Here is a 15,305-nt window from a genome sequence, read left to right as displayed (position 1 = left end):
TTATTTTCAAATATGAAAATGGGTCATTCTTTACCGGAATAAAAAAAAATAGATTTCCGTAAATTAAAACGGGTAGAATTCTATATTAAGCAATTGTCATGTCAGTGATAGAATACTCTTCAAAAAGCTGTGTTCAAATTTGCTGTATTCTTTAACATCAAAAGAAGTTCTAAATACTACTAGAAGCAAAATCATCACGAACACTAGGAAGACTCCAGGGTGAGACTCTATATAACTCTAAACTCTCTCTATCGTTGAATTAAGTATCGGTTAAAAATCAAAATTAAGTAGTTGAACTGAAAATTAAAAAATTAATGCATCTTGCTAACAAATCTCAGTAAATTCTTCCATTACCAAAAACCATCTCTCTCTCTCTCATGGGCTTTCTTGTCTTTTTACCCAAATTCCCCAATTTTTCCCTCCGAAATTCTCAACCCTAACATTCTGTTCCTCAAACTCAAGGTGAGATTCATGTCGCCCTTCGTTGCCAACCGTCTCCATCCCTCTCATGAATTTGCGTTCTATTTCAAAATATTTTAGAAAAACGTATCTTTCCAGTGAGTTCTTAAAGTGCCTCTATACCAAACTTATATTGTAACGCTACTAAGGTTATCTCCAATTTTATACCATTTTTTACATCAAATTCTATTTTAATGTAATATTTGGTGTTTTGGAGCTCCAACTTTACATCATTTCTTGCATTAAATTTAGTGTGTGAATAGTGTTACACCAACACTATTACTATTCATCAACACTATTACTATTCATCAATATATTTTTTTTATATAACACTTTTAATTTAACGTATTATAAATTTTAATTTTTTCATTTAGGTCCCTAATACCTAATTATTTTTTATATAATATTTTTATAATATTAAATTTTACATCTTAATTTTGAAGTGTAATTTTTATAAATTAATTTTCATATATATATTATTTTTATTAATAGAGCATTTATGAGAGCAATATACTAATTGTGAAAGTTGAATATTTATGTAGAAATTAAAATAAATTTTACCATAATGTAATATTTATTTAATTATATTTTATCAATGATTTAACTTTTATTTGAATTATCCATTAATATGTATAACGTATAATATTTGCTTACAATTTATATTATTTAAAAATTTATGGTATAAAATAATTTTATATTAAATGATTATATAATAAAGGAATATGAATTACATGGGATGAATATGTAAAAAGAAAAAAAAAATTTGTTTTACGAACTAGAAAAATAAAATTTAGCTAAAAGAAAATAATATAATATAGAAGAGAGAGAAGAATATAAAAGGAATATTCTTTTTTGATGTAAAAAATAGTGTAATGGATTGGAGTTAATTTTCACCATTTTGCTGTAAAAAATGATGTATAAGGTTGGAGATGCCCTAAATGTTTGGTGCATTTTGGGGTGAAAGTATCCAACCGCGCAGATTCACATGATTTGGACTTAATCGGTTAATCTTTAGGGATTAAACACAAATATATTTTTTGCTTGCTTGGTGAATTCCTTTCGGTTTTCCGGTTCTAATCTGTGATTTTATTCTTCACTGCATTTTAATTCAATTTTTTTTCTTGGGTTACTTATTCTTTCCATTACTTGCTACAGTTTTGTGAACTGGAGCTTAGAATGTTCATATTCGGTTTTTTTTTTTTTTTTGTTACCTTTTGTGTTTGTATATGAAATATTTACTTTTACTTAAATTTTCTTGGGTCTAAGTTTTTGTTTGTTAGTACAGATTTGCCACTTCTCAAACGTTAGTAATTAGTTTGTTTTCTGCTAATGGTCATTTGGGGACGACTGATTTTTAAAGGAAATGCAATTAATTGAATAATCAATTTTAGAAAGGATAAATAACTGGATATGTGAAATTCTTCTTTTTTGCAGCTCTGAAGACAAATTTCATGTGATTGAAGATGGATTAAAAGTCGACAGGAAGTCTCAACTTAAAATTCATTTTTACCCATGGTCTATTGAAGATTGTACATGCATGAAACTTAGAAGATGGAAAGCATGATTGCGGATAAGTTTGACATTTTTGAAGCTCTACAAGTTTATAGATTACGATTACGCCACAAGAGTTTAAAAATGGTGCTGAGAATGCACCAAAAATTGGTTAATTTAGTGCTGAAAATGGTCTAAAATGGTGCTGAAAATGGTATAATTTATAGTTGCATTAGCTGGCTGGAAAACACAGCCAAAATCGACCAGTGAGTGCAATTCGTACTCTAATCAGACACCAGAGATTTGGCTACTTGATGCAGCTACCATCTCAATATTATAAAAGGACAGTAAACTCGAAAATGCAAATATCCCCATAGCCACTGCTACTGAAAATACCGCGATTTTGCAAAAATACAAGGCTATTTTTGGCTGCTTTTCCTTCTTGGATTCCGACGCCATCGACCCTGAGAATGCAAATAGTAGTGAAAACATAAATGCTTGAAACAGGACAGGCTTTCTTGTGAATATTATAGTTGGTACAAAATTCCCATCTATTCTCTCTGATGGAAGTTGAAAAATTAAAATAATCGTCAGATATGCGATTCTGAATACAGCATCCTTTGTGCCTATGGTTGTTGAATACTCCCTCCGTTTTAATTTATGTAAACTCATTTGACTGGGCACGACATTTAAGAAAGAGTGAAGACTTTTAAAACTTGTGGTTCAAATAAGTCTTGAATATTTGTGTGGCTATAAATCATTTCATAAAGTGAATTTGTTTCCAAATTAGAAAAAAGATCATTCATTTTGGTACGGATTAAAAAGAAAATAAATTCACATAAATTGAAACAGAAGGAGTATTTAACTTCACCATTAAAGGATTGTTTTCTGGAATCATCATCACTTGTTACATTCATTGTAGTGAAATTCATGTAAAGAACTGATGGACTATGTATCATGAAGGGGAAAACTGCATCTTATATATAGTACTCATCAAAAATAAAAATAAAAACGCGTCATAAGGGAAATAAAGTGTAAACAGGCTAGGTTCAGAGAATATAGTGGGGTGTTTCTTGGTAATTTCTCTTGTCACATTTCAAAGTCATTTTAATCAATGCTTGGAAATTTCCTTGAAATGATTCCATCAGAAAAAGTAGACAGTCCAACAACAAAAATGGTCCGTATGAAAAGTCAACATTTTTAGTCTGCAGCATTTATAATAATTTATACTCCCTTTATTTCAATTTATGTGAATTTTCTTTTTATTAATCCGTACAAAGAAAAATGATCTCTTTCTATATTTGAAAATAATTTACTTTTATACAATAATTTATAGTCACACAAAATATATGTGACTTATTTTACAGCACAAGTTTAAAAGTTTTATCTACTTTCTTAAATTTCATGTTCAGTCAAATAGGTTCACATAAATTGAAACGGAGGGAGTATTTGTTAAATTTGACGGAATTGTGAAGCAAAAAAAAAAAAATTAACCATAAGCACCAAAAAGTCCCACCGAATTCTAATATATCCAACACAAAAAGTTACACTAGACACTAAAAAAATTATACCTCAAAATTTTACACTAGACATTAGAAATAAATAAAAAATAGTAGAAACTACAACAATTGTATCTTTAAATGTGTGTTCCCCCAGTTTTTCTTTTATATTTTCCGTTAAATCTATCAGGTTCCATGTATGTTCTCCAACAATCTATGCCATTCATTCGGAATTATATTCGACAAATATTCTTTACATTGAGGATATAATTCTTGAGAATTTGAATTAATGCTCGTATCATATTATTATTTCATATATTTCTACACATCTAAAAGACTTATTTCCTCCGTTTTAATTTATGTGAACCTATTTAATTGGGCACAGAATTTAAGAAAAAAGAAATTTTTTGAACTTGTAGTGTAAAATGGGCACATATATTTTGTATGGTTATGAATCATTACGTAAAGGTAATTGTTTTCAAATATGAAAATGGGTCATTCTTTACGGAATAAAAAAAGGGTGATGCTATTTGGCCCAACCCAAAATGGCACTACTTGGCACAACCCTATTAAAAAGCCCGAACGCTTAATGAAGATTTTGGCTCCAATAAGTGGTATTTCCCTCCAAATTTCTTTCCTTCAAGGCAAAGCAATTATTACACATAATATGCTTAAGCTTTTCATACTTCCAATACCTAGAACCCATAAATTTATCTCCCTCTAATATTTTTATATAATTTATACATACATAGCATGAACCCAGAAAGCTTTTTTGGTAGGCTTCTTAGCTGACATTTGTTTTTGTTTGTTGTTTTAAGACTCTTTTATTTTACGTTTTTCTTTGTTTGGCTAATGAAATATCCACTAAGTCTACTTAATGGTTTGTTTTTAAAAAAAAAAAAATTATACATACACCTAATTTAGTTATTTGATCAACCTATATATACGGTCTATCAATACAAACTACAAGTTAATGTATCCTATAAATATCGTTTAAACAATATTAAAAAAGTCCTAAATTACATACAAAAATTGTCTACTTTTTTGACGAAATTGCATTTATTTTATATAAAAAAAATGATTGAATTGAATCAAAATTTAGTAAAAATATTTACTCAATCCTATAAAATATTTAGCTAAATTGAAGTAATTCAACATTTTAATTACAGTCAATCATAGTGTTGATTGCTTGTTTCATCCAGTTTTTGTCATTCTTTTTTTTAAAATTGATTGAATTAAATTAAAACTTACTAATTGTTCCTCAATTATATCCAATACTTATCTAAATTCTTGCTAGAATAAATCTTTAATTCAAAGTTAACAATAGTGTGACTACTTGTTAAACCCGCTATTTTTAAAAAAAAAAATTGATTGAAGTAAATCAAAATTTGCTAATTGTTATTCAATTCTATCTAATACTTAGCTAAATTGAGATAATTCAATGTTTCCATTAAAGTCAAATCGGTGTTGACTAATTGTTACATTCACTATTTTTTTATTTTCTTAAATTAATTTAATTAAATCGGCACTTACAAAATATTTATTCGATCCAATCCTATCTAATGCTCAACAAATTGAGATAATTCAATGTTTTAATTAAAGTCAATCACAATGTCAACTACTTGTTACATTCATTATTTTTTTTAAAAAAAGTTGATTGAATTAAATTAAAAGTCGATAACTATTACTCAATCACATCTAATGCTTAGCTAATTTGAGATAATTTAATATTTCAATTAGAGTCAACCATAGTATTGACTGCTTGTTACATCCTTAAAAAAAATGATGGAATTAAATCAAAACTTGCTAATTGGTACTCAAATTTATCTAACTCTCAGAAAAACTAAGATAATTCAATATTTTAATTAAAGTCAATCATAGTGTTTGATTGATTGTTATATCCACTTATTTTATAAAAAAAATGATTGAATTGAATCAACACTTGGGAAAGCTTTACTTAATAATGGTTGATGCTTAGCTAAATTGAGAAAATTCAACTTCAATCAAAGTCAACCATAGTGTTGACTGCTTGTTATGTCTCTTTGTATCATTTCAGCTTTATCGAATGTCTACGAAGAGACACCACTTGTTACATCGTCTATTTTAAAAAAAATTGAATTAAATCAAAACTTGCTAATTGTTATTCAATCATATCTAATGCTTAACTAAACTAAGATAATTTAATATTGCAATTAAAGTCAACCATAGTGTTGACTGCTTGTTACATCCATATTTTAAAAATAATAATTGACTTAAATCAAAACTTGTTAATTGTTACTCAATCATATGTAATACTTTCCTAAATTGAGATAATTAAATATTCCAATCAAAGTCAACCATTATCATAGTGTTAGCTTTCGTAACATCCACTATTTTTGTTTAAATTGAATGAATTAGATATGAACTTCCTAATTGTCACTCAATTTTATTTAATAATTAACTAATTGAGATAATTCATATTTCAATTAAAGTCAACAATAGTATTTACTACTTGTTACATCTACTTTTTATTTTTATTTTAATTGATTGAATTAAATCAAAAGTTGTTAATTATTACTCAATCCTATACTTAGCTAAATTGAAGTAATTCAATGTTTCAATTAAAGTCAACCATAGTGTTGACTACTTGTTACATCCACTATTTTATTGATTGAATTAGATCTAAACTTACTAATTGCTACTCAATTCTATCGAACTTAGTTAAATTGAGATAATTTTTATATTTTAATTAAAGTTAATCATAGTGTTGACGACTTGATACATTCATTATTTTTTTTAGAGTGATTAAATTAGATCAAAACTTGTCAATTGTTACTCAATTTTATTTAATACTTGACTAATTGAGATAATTCAATTTTTCAATTAAAGTCAACCATATATTGACTACTTGTTGCCTCTATTTTTTTATTAAAAAAAATTGATTGAATTAAACCAAGAGTTGCTAATTGTTACTCAATCCTATATAATGCTTAGCTAAATTGAAACAATTCAATATTTCAATTAAAATCAACCATAGTGTTGACTACTTTCTACATCTACTTTTTTTGTTTAAATTGATTGAATTAGATCTAAACTTGGTCATTGTTACTCAATTCTATTTTATACTTATCTAATTGAGATAATTCAATGTTTCAATTAAAGTCAACTATAGTATTGACTATTTGTTACATCTACTTTTAAAAAAAAAATTGATTGAATTAAATTAGAAGTTGCAAATTGTTATTCAATCCTATATAATACTTAGCTAAATTGAAGGAATTCAACGTTTCAACGAAAGTAGACCATAGTGTTGACTACTTGTTACATCCTTTATTTTTGTTTAAATTGATTGATTTAGATCTAAACTTGTTAATTGCTGCTCAGTTCTATTTAATACTTAACTAATTAAGATAATTCAATGTTTCAATTCAAGTCAGCCATAGTATTGACTACTTGTTACATCTACTTTAAAAAAAATGATTGAATTAAATCAAAAATTGCTAATTGTTATTCAATCTTATATAATACTTAGTTAAATTGAAGCAATTCAATATTTCAATTAAAGTTAATTATAATATTGACTACTTGTTACATCCACTATTTTATTGATTGAATTAGATATAAACTTACTAATGGCAACTCAATTCTATCTAATACTCAGCTAAATTAAGATAATTCATTGTTTCAATTAAAGTCAACCGTAGTGTTGATTACTTTTTACATCCACTCTTTTAAAAAAAATTGATTGAATTAGATCTAAAGTTGTTCATTGTTACTTTTTTTCCATTTAATACATAACTAATTGAGATAATTCAATGTTTCAGTTAAAGTCAACCATAGTACTGACTACTAATTACATTTTCTTTTTTCTTTTAAAATTGATAGAATTAAATCAAAAGCTGCTAATTGTTACTCAATCTTATATAATACTTAGGTGAATTGAAGCAATTCAATGTTCCAATCAAAGTCAATCATAGTGTTGAGTACTTGTTACATCCACTGTTTTATTGATTAAATTAGATCTAAATTTACTAATTGCTACTTAATTATATTTAATACTTAGCTAAGTTGAGATAATTTAATGTTTCAATTAAAGTCAACCATAATTTTGACAAACTCTTACATCCACCTTTTAAAAAAAAAAAAATTGATGAAATTGAATCAATAGTCATCAACTTGTTTTACGTAATCTTATATAATACTTAACTAAATTGAATCAATCCTATATTTCAATTAAAGTCAATCATAGTGTTGAACACTTGTTACGTCCATTTTTTTTAAGTTATTGAATTAAATCAAAATTTGCTAATTATTACTCAATTATAGCTAATCTTAGCTAAATTGCTATAATTTAATGTTTCGATTAAAGTCAACTAGGCGTCGCAATGGCTACGCCCCCAGGCCTTCGTGTAGAGAGAGAAGAGAACGTTAAGTTTTAGATTAGATTATGTTCTAGTTGATTCATTTTTTCGTCCCAACCATAGTGTTGAATACTTGTTGCATACATTTTTTTTAAATTGACGAAATTAATTCAACTCTTAGCAATTTTTTTTTTTTACTCAATCCTAATCTAATCTTAGTTAATTTGCACTAATTCAATTTTGAATCGATCCATAAAACAAAATAGGCAAAAACATCAATTTCCAAAAAAAAAAAAAAAGCAAAATTTCCAAAAAAAATAAAATAACAAAGAGTTTTAATCAGAATAAAAAAAATAAATGAAATCTATGCCCTTCTATTATATTGAAAACCATCGGTCTTATTAGCCGGTACAAAATTAGTGAGAAGCATCTGTTCACCATCACGATTGTTATAAGAAGGAAGAAAAAATTCCTTAGCCATTGGATTGAGTTTGAATTTTTTTAACATGTCAATAATATGTTGCATATGATAATTATCTGATTTATCCAATGAAGATATTTTTGGAGTCGTATTTAAAAAAAATAGGCATGTAAATGTGTACTTTTTTGTTTTTTGATTCCTCTTACTTTTTATTACTATAATTATACCATCCATAAGAAATATGAAAAATAAAAAACTACTCCAATGTTGCGAGCTTCAACATTTTATTGTTTTAATTTGCTTCCCAATGAAGCAATACAATAAGTAAATGGATGTACTTGGAATAGGTGTATTGCACGTTTTTCCTTGTTGAATGTTATTGGAAAGAAAATGTAATTATGATCTTGAAGAAAGAGAGAGTAAAATTTGAATTATTTTGACTTTTCTTTAACTTTTCCGGAAGGGTATCAATGGAATAGAAAAAAAAAAATTTACTGGTACACCCTCAAATGTCACGTGAATTTACATTAATACCCCTAAAAAGGTGAAATTGTGCCAGGTTGTGCCATTTGTGATTGTGTAAAATATATTTACCCATAAAAAAAAAAAATTCACATAAATTAAAATGGATAAAATTCTATGTTAAGCAGTTGTCATGTCATTGATAGGATACTCTTTAAAAAGCTGTGTTCAAATTTACTGTATTCTTTAACATCAAAAGAAGTTCTAAATACTATTAGAAGCAAAATCATCATGAACACAAGGAAGACTCCAGAGTGAGACTCTATGTATAACTCTAGACTCTCTCTATCGTTGAATTAAGTATCGGTTAAAAATCAAAATTAAGTAGTTGAACTGAAAATTAAAAAATTAATGCATCTTGCTAACAAATCTCAGTAAATTCTTCCATTAACAAAAACCACCTTCCCCGCCTCCCACCCCCCCCCCCCCCTCTCTCTCTCTCTCTCTCTCTCTCCATATATATATATATATATAGTCAGTCAAGTTATCACTATTTTTCTCAAAAAATATTAAACTCCTTAAAAGTCTCCCTCTCTCGTAGTTGGCATGCGATGTCATTAAAGTTCCATACTTATTAATAATAGACTTATTTATCTCACCAAACTCATTTAATCAAATTCATATTTTATATCTAATCAAATATGACATGGTTAAAAAGTGACAAAGGAACAAACTAGCATGTAATCTAAATGAATCAGAACTAAAAGAGATTTTTTTTTTAAAAAAATCTATAGATAAGAATTAAAATTTAAAATTAAAATAGAAAAAGTTGTTTAGAGCTTTAGTTTAATATATTTCTAGGTATTAACATGATTAACATGACAAGTTGGAGTATCCATATCATAACATAACATGAAATAAATTAAGAATATATTATATTTCATATAAGACTAATGATATAATATTTCAAAATAAAAATAAGAGTTATAATATAATATTTTAAAATAAGTATTGAAGTAATGAAAATTCTATACCTTTTGCATGAGAAATAAAAAGATCTCGATGGTATGAAAATAAAAATGTCAAAAATTGCACACTACATATACAAGAATAGATAGTTAAAAATAAGGAGAAAAAATTTACATTAACTTTATTTTTTAAATATACGATTTAATTAGATTTTTAAAAGTTAAACCAATAAGAATGTAATTTTTGTGTTATCTGTATAATTATATTTTAATGTGGAAAGAATATGTTGCTTAATGTGAAAAAAAATATGCTATTTAAAAAAACTTGAATTTGAATAGAAAGATTAAATTACTTGAACTTTAATTTAAATTGAAAAATAATATATCGACATTAAAAAGAATTTAGATTCGAAAAAGTGTCTTAATAAAAAGTATGGTTTGATTCTTTTGCCGCTTTTTAATCATGTGATATTTAATTGAGTATAAAATATGAAATTAATTAAATGAGTTTGATGAATTAAATATGTTTATTATTAAAATTAAAAAAATCGGGCATTAGTGACATGACATGCCAACTAGGAGAGAAAGGGACTTTTGAGTAGGGGTGGGCGTTCGGTTGTTCGGTTCGGTTTTTTCAAAGTTCGGTTCGGTATTTCGGTTTCGGTTTTTTTAAAGTGAAAACCAAACACCGCACCGAATTAGTTCGGTTCGGTACGGTGTTTTGAAGTTTGGTTCGGTTCGGTTTCGGTTTTTTAATTCGGTTTTTTGTCATTGGTTAAGTCCTCTTTGCCGACTACCTTTGGTGGTGGAGATCTTTATACAGCATTCTATTTGGCAAATACTACCTTATTCAAGTAACTAATTCATATCCAAATGCCTGTCAATTAATAATTCTCAATTATTATAAGTACATTATCAGTACTTTTATATAAAATGACACAGAGAAGAAGTTCCTTTGACAGAGACATCCATGGACCACATCAAGTCCACGACTATTTCTTCACAAAGCTTGAGATCACAAAGCCCGTATCTGGTATGCTGTACTTCGGCTACATGTTGATTGCATCATATATGTGGACACAAAATTGTTTGTTGCTTCCTCAGAGAGAACATATATGATATATGTGGACACAACAAGCCAAACAAGTACAGCAAGCCAAACAGCAGCAGCCGGCAGCCAGCAGCACCAGCCACTGCCACTGCCAGCAGCCAGCAGCCATGACTGCAAGATTGTACCACCACCACCACCTTGTGAAGCAAAGATAGTTGGATATCTCATGTGATTCACTGATTTGTAAACTTATATTATATATTGGTTAAAAAAATATTATAATAAATTTTCGGTTAAACCGAAAAACCGAACAACCGAAAATCCGAAACCGAACACCGAACCGAACACCGAATTTGCTATTTTAAAAAACCAGAACCGAACCGAAAAACCGAAAAATCGAAAACCGAAAAACCGAATTCATTCGGTTCGGTTCGGTTTTTCGGTTTTCGGTATTTATGCCCACCCCTACTTTTGAGGTATTTAGGTACTTTTTAAGAAAAATAGTAATACTTAGGTGGCCTTATTATCCTAAATGAAATAAAAATGACTTTTATAGTAATTTTTCTAAACTTTAGTTTACTTAAATGTCCTGTCAACTCATTAAAAACATGAGCTTTCTTGTCTTTTTATCCAAATTCCCAATTTTTCCCTCCCTGCATCACACGGTCCCAAATTCTCAACCCTAACATTCAGTACTTCCTCAAACTCAAGGTGAGATTCATGTCGCCCTTCGTTGCCAACCGTCTCCATCCCTCTCATGAATTTGCGTTCTATTTCAAAATAGAAATAATACATTAACAGATCCTTAAATTTGATTTCAACTGGCAAGCATGCCCTTCAATTTTGATCGTCAAGACAAATAGGTACCTCAACTTATATAAAGTTGAACACATAAATATAAATGCTTATGTGGACGTGGCAATAACGTGACCCTCCAAAATTTATGTGTCACGTCAGCATTTGTGTTCATATGTTCAACTCTAGATAAATTGAGGTGCCTACTTATGCACACCCAAAGTTAGAGGACATAATTGCCAGTTGAGATCAAGTTTAAAAGTCTATTTATGTATTATGCCTTCTATTTTAGAAAAACGTGTCTTTATGGTGAGTTCTTGAAGTGCCTCTATACCAAACTTATATTGTAATGATACTAAATGCTTGGTGCATTTTGCGGTGAAAGTATCCATCCACGCAGATTCACATGATTTGGACTTAATTGGTTAATCTTTAAGGATTAAACACAAACATATTTTTTGCTTGCTTGGTGAATTCCTTTCGGTTTTCCGGTTCTAATCTGTGATTTTATTCTTCACTGTATTTTTAATTCAATTTTTTTTTTCCTGGTTACTTATTCCTTCGATTACTTGCTGCAGTTTTGTGAACTGGAGCTTAGAATGTTCATGTTCATTTTTTTTTTTTTACGTGTTTGTATGTGAAATATTTACTTTTACTTGAATTTTCTTGGGTCTAAGTTTTTGTTTGTTAGTACAGATTTGCCACTTCTCAAACGTTAGTAATTAGTTTGTTTTCTGCTAATGAACATTTGGGGATAACTGATTTTTAAAAGAAATGCAATTAATTTGAGCACTCAATTTTAGAAAGGCTAAATAACTGGATATGTGGAATTCTGGCTAAATAACTGGATATGTGGAATTCTTCTTTTTTGCAGCTCTGAAGACAAATTTCATGTGATTGAAGATGGATTAAAAGTCGTCAGGAACTCTCAACTTGAAATTCATTTTTACCATGGTCTATTGAAGATTTTACATGCATGAAACTTAGAAGATGGAAAGCATGATTGCTGATAAGTTTGACATTCTTGAAGCTCTACAAGTTTATAGATTACAATCAGAGAAAAGGCCATAAATTGTCTCTTATCTATGGGAGTAGGTCTAAAATGATCCCTTAACTATACACTTACCGGTTTTAGTCCTTTAACTATTCAAAAACTTATCAAATTTGATCTCCATCTATTTTTTTTATACAAACAGCGTACAAACTCATAAACCTTCGTGAGATTAATCATTAAACCATTCTTCAGACTTATATTTCTCTCTCCCTGCTTCTTTTTCCTCAAGTTCCTCTTGTTAAAAAAAAAAGAAAAAAAAAAGCATTTTGGCACTGATGTCGCTCTCGAATCTCTAAAATTTGAAAAGACAAACTCAAGCACAAAATTTCTGTAACCATTCTTCTCAAACACTACTAAAAAATTGGTAAAAACCTTCGGAAAAAAACTGATGGAAAAAACTGACGGAAAGACCGACAGATTCTGTCAATTTTTTCAATAATTTTTTTAAATCTTTTTTTTTTAAGAAAATCGACGAACTGCGTCGATTATTTTTTGCACAAAAATGCGTAAAAAAATATAATTATTTGTTATATTATTTTCTAAAATAAACCGATGGAGTCCGTCGGTTTTTTATTTTTAATTTTTTATAAAATCCGACGGAAACGGAGTCCGTCGATTTTTAGAGCGAAAAATCAGTATAAATTAAATCAATATAAGTATATGAACAAAAAATATTAGTGGTCTAGTGGTAAAGCCCTTTAATGCCAAGGAACATACCCGGGTTTGACTCCAAGTTCCTACATTTCATTCTTTAATTTTCAAAAAAAATATCGACGTGAGACAGTCAGTTTTTTTTTATTATTATTTTTTTTTAACAAAACCGACTGATTTGGTCGGTTTTAACCGACGCAGTCCGTCGGTTTTGAAACGCGAGAGAGAACTTGAGGAAAAAAGTTGAGGTTAAAGAATGAACTTGAGGAAAAAGAAGCAGGGAGAGAGAAATATAGGTCTGAGGAATGGTTTAACGATTAATATCACGAAGGTTTATGAGTTTGTACCCTGTTTGTATAAAAAAATAGATGAAGATCAAATTTGATAAGTTTTTGGATAGTTAAAGGACTAAAACCGGTAAGTATATAATTAAGGGACCATTTTAGACCTACTTCCATAGATAAGGGACTATTTATGGCCTTTTCTCATTACAATTACGCCACAAGAGTTTGAAAATGGTGCTGAGAATGCACCAAAAATTGGTCAATTTAGTGCTTAAAATGGTGCAGAAATTGTGGTGATATTATGCTGGATGGCTGTTGAAAATGGTCTAAAATGGGGCTGAAAATGGTATAATTTATAGTTGCATTAGCTGCTGAAAAATACGGCCAAAATGGACCAGTTTTACAAGAAATTTGCTACTACATTATGTGCTGAAATGCAACCAAAAAAATGCCTGCACAGTAACCAATTTGCTGCTGCATTTTGTGCACAAATGCAGCTGAAAAAGCACCTGAAAATGCACAAAAAAGTAGTCAATCTGCTGCTGCAATAGGTTCCTGAAAATGCAGCCCCAAATGCACCAAAAATCTGCCAAATGGCCATACTTTAGGTGCTGAAATCCAGCCTGAAATGCACCTTCATTCTGCAACTGAGGAAATTTTTCTCCCTGAATTTGGACTTTAGAAACAAGTAGCTTATTCTTGAAATTATAAGAAGAGATGATGTTTTCTTCTATCTTATGTAATATTGGAGTTTAAGCTTGACGTCCCCTTCCTCTCATACTTATTTGAAACAGTATTTATACGGAATAAAAAATGTTCATATTACGAGAACTAGACACCGGATCCCGTGCCTACACGGGCCCAATATATAATTTTATGTAAAATTTACTTGTCATAACTATTTCTAAAACTTAATTATTGATAGTAACTACCTTTTTTAATATTTAAGTTTAGTAGCTATATTATTCAAAATTTACATTTCATAGCTACCCCACTTTTTTTAATTAAATGTGTTGCTCCACAATCCCTAAGTTTTTGTCGTTTTAGCTTCATGCCCACCAAGTGTATTTTTCAGTGTATACAGCCGTTTTCACACCAATTTTCAGTGTATACAACTAATTTTTACTTAACAATGATTTTGTATTTTGTTGTATTTCGTTATATTTCGAAAACGCGAACATGACCAGACTCAACAAAGATTTTGTATTTCGTTGTATTTCGCTGTATTTCGAAACTGCCAACATGACCAGACTCAACAACGATTTCGTATTTCGTTGTGTTCCGCTGTATTTCGAAAACGCGAAAATGACCAGACTCAATAACGATTTTGTGTTTCGCTGTATTTCGAGAAAACGCGAAAATGACCAGAAATACAACAAAAGCAATTACGAATTGTAATTTTGCAACTTGTAGCTATAAATTGTTAGAACCTATTAAAAGGTATAAGTTTTACTAATTTTATCCCTATGCAATTAAAAAAAATTCTACATATTTTACGATTTTTTGTGAAAATCACGTGTGAAAAGCTAAAAGTTTTGGAAGCACGGATTCAATAATTTATGTTATAGTATATTTTTTTTTGTTTCAGAGTATTTTAAACGCTTTGAAAAGTTATATTTTTGTCTGGTAATAAATCATTTCATTAAACGTAAAATTAATAATGGATAAATATTATTAACATTAGTATAAGAACAAACAACAATCACATAGTCTATGAGTTCCTTATTTCATCAATAAAATGTTTTGTAAATAAAATATGACTATTAATGGAGTACGTAATTAACATTTGAAGGAATTCAGATGAAAAATTGAATGACTTAAATAAAAAAA

The 15,305-nt window shown here is 28.7% G+C and overlaps 1 long non-coding RNA gene across 1 annotated transcript; it reads left to right on the top strand.

The window, feature by feature from the left end:
• Nucleotides 1–200: 200 nt before the first annotated feature.
• Nucleotides 201–13,833, top strand: LOC132032629 (uncharacterized). The gene is made up of 3 exons (XR_009408557.1): nucleotides 201–462; nucleotides 1,894–2,086; nucleotides 13,700–13,833. It is a non-coding gene; the product is annotated as an uncharacterized LOC132032629 (long non-coding RNA).
• The last annotated feature ends 1,472 nt before the right edge of the window (nucleotides 13,834–15,305 follow it).

Source organism: Lycium ferocissimum, chromosome 10 (genome assembly GCF_029784015.1).
Source record: "Lycium ferocissimum isolate CSIRO_LF1 chromosome 10, AGI_CSIRO_Lferr_CH_V1, whole genome shotgun sequence".
Lineage (NCBI taxonomy): Eukaryota > Viridiplantae > Streptophyta > Magnoliopsida > Solanales > Solanaceae > Lycium > Lycium ferocissimum.
Note: the sequence above shows the minus strand (reverse complement) of the source record. Positions and strands in the feature narration are given on the sequence as shown.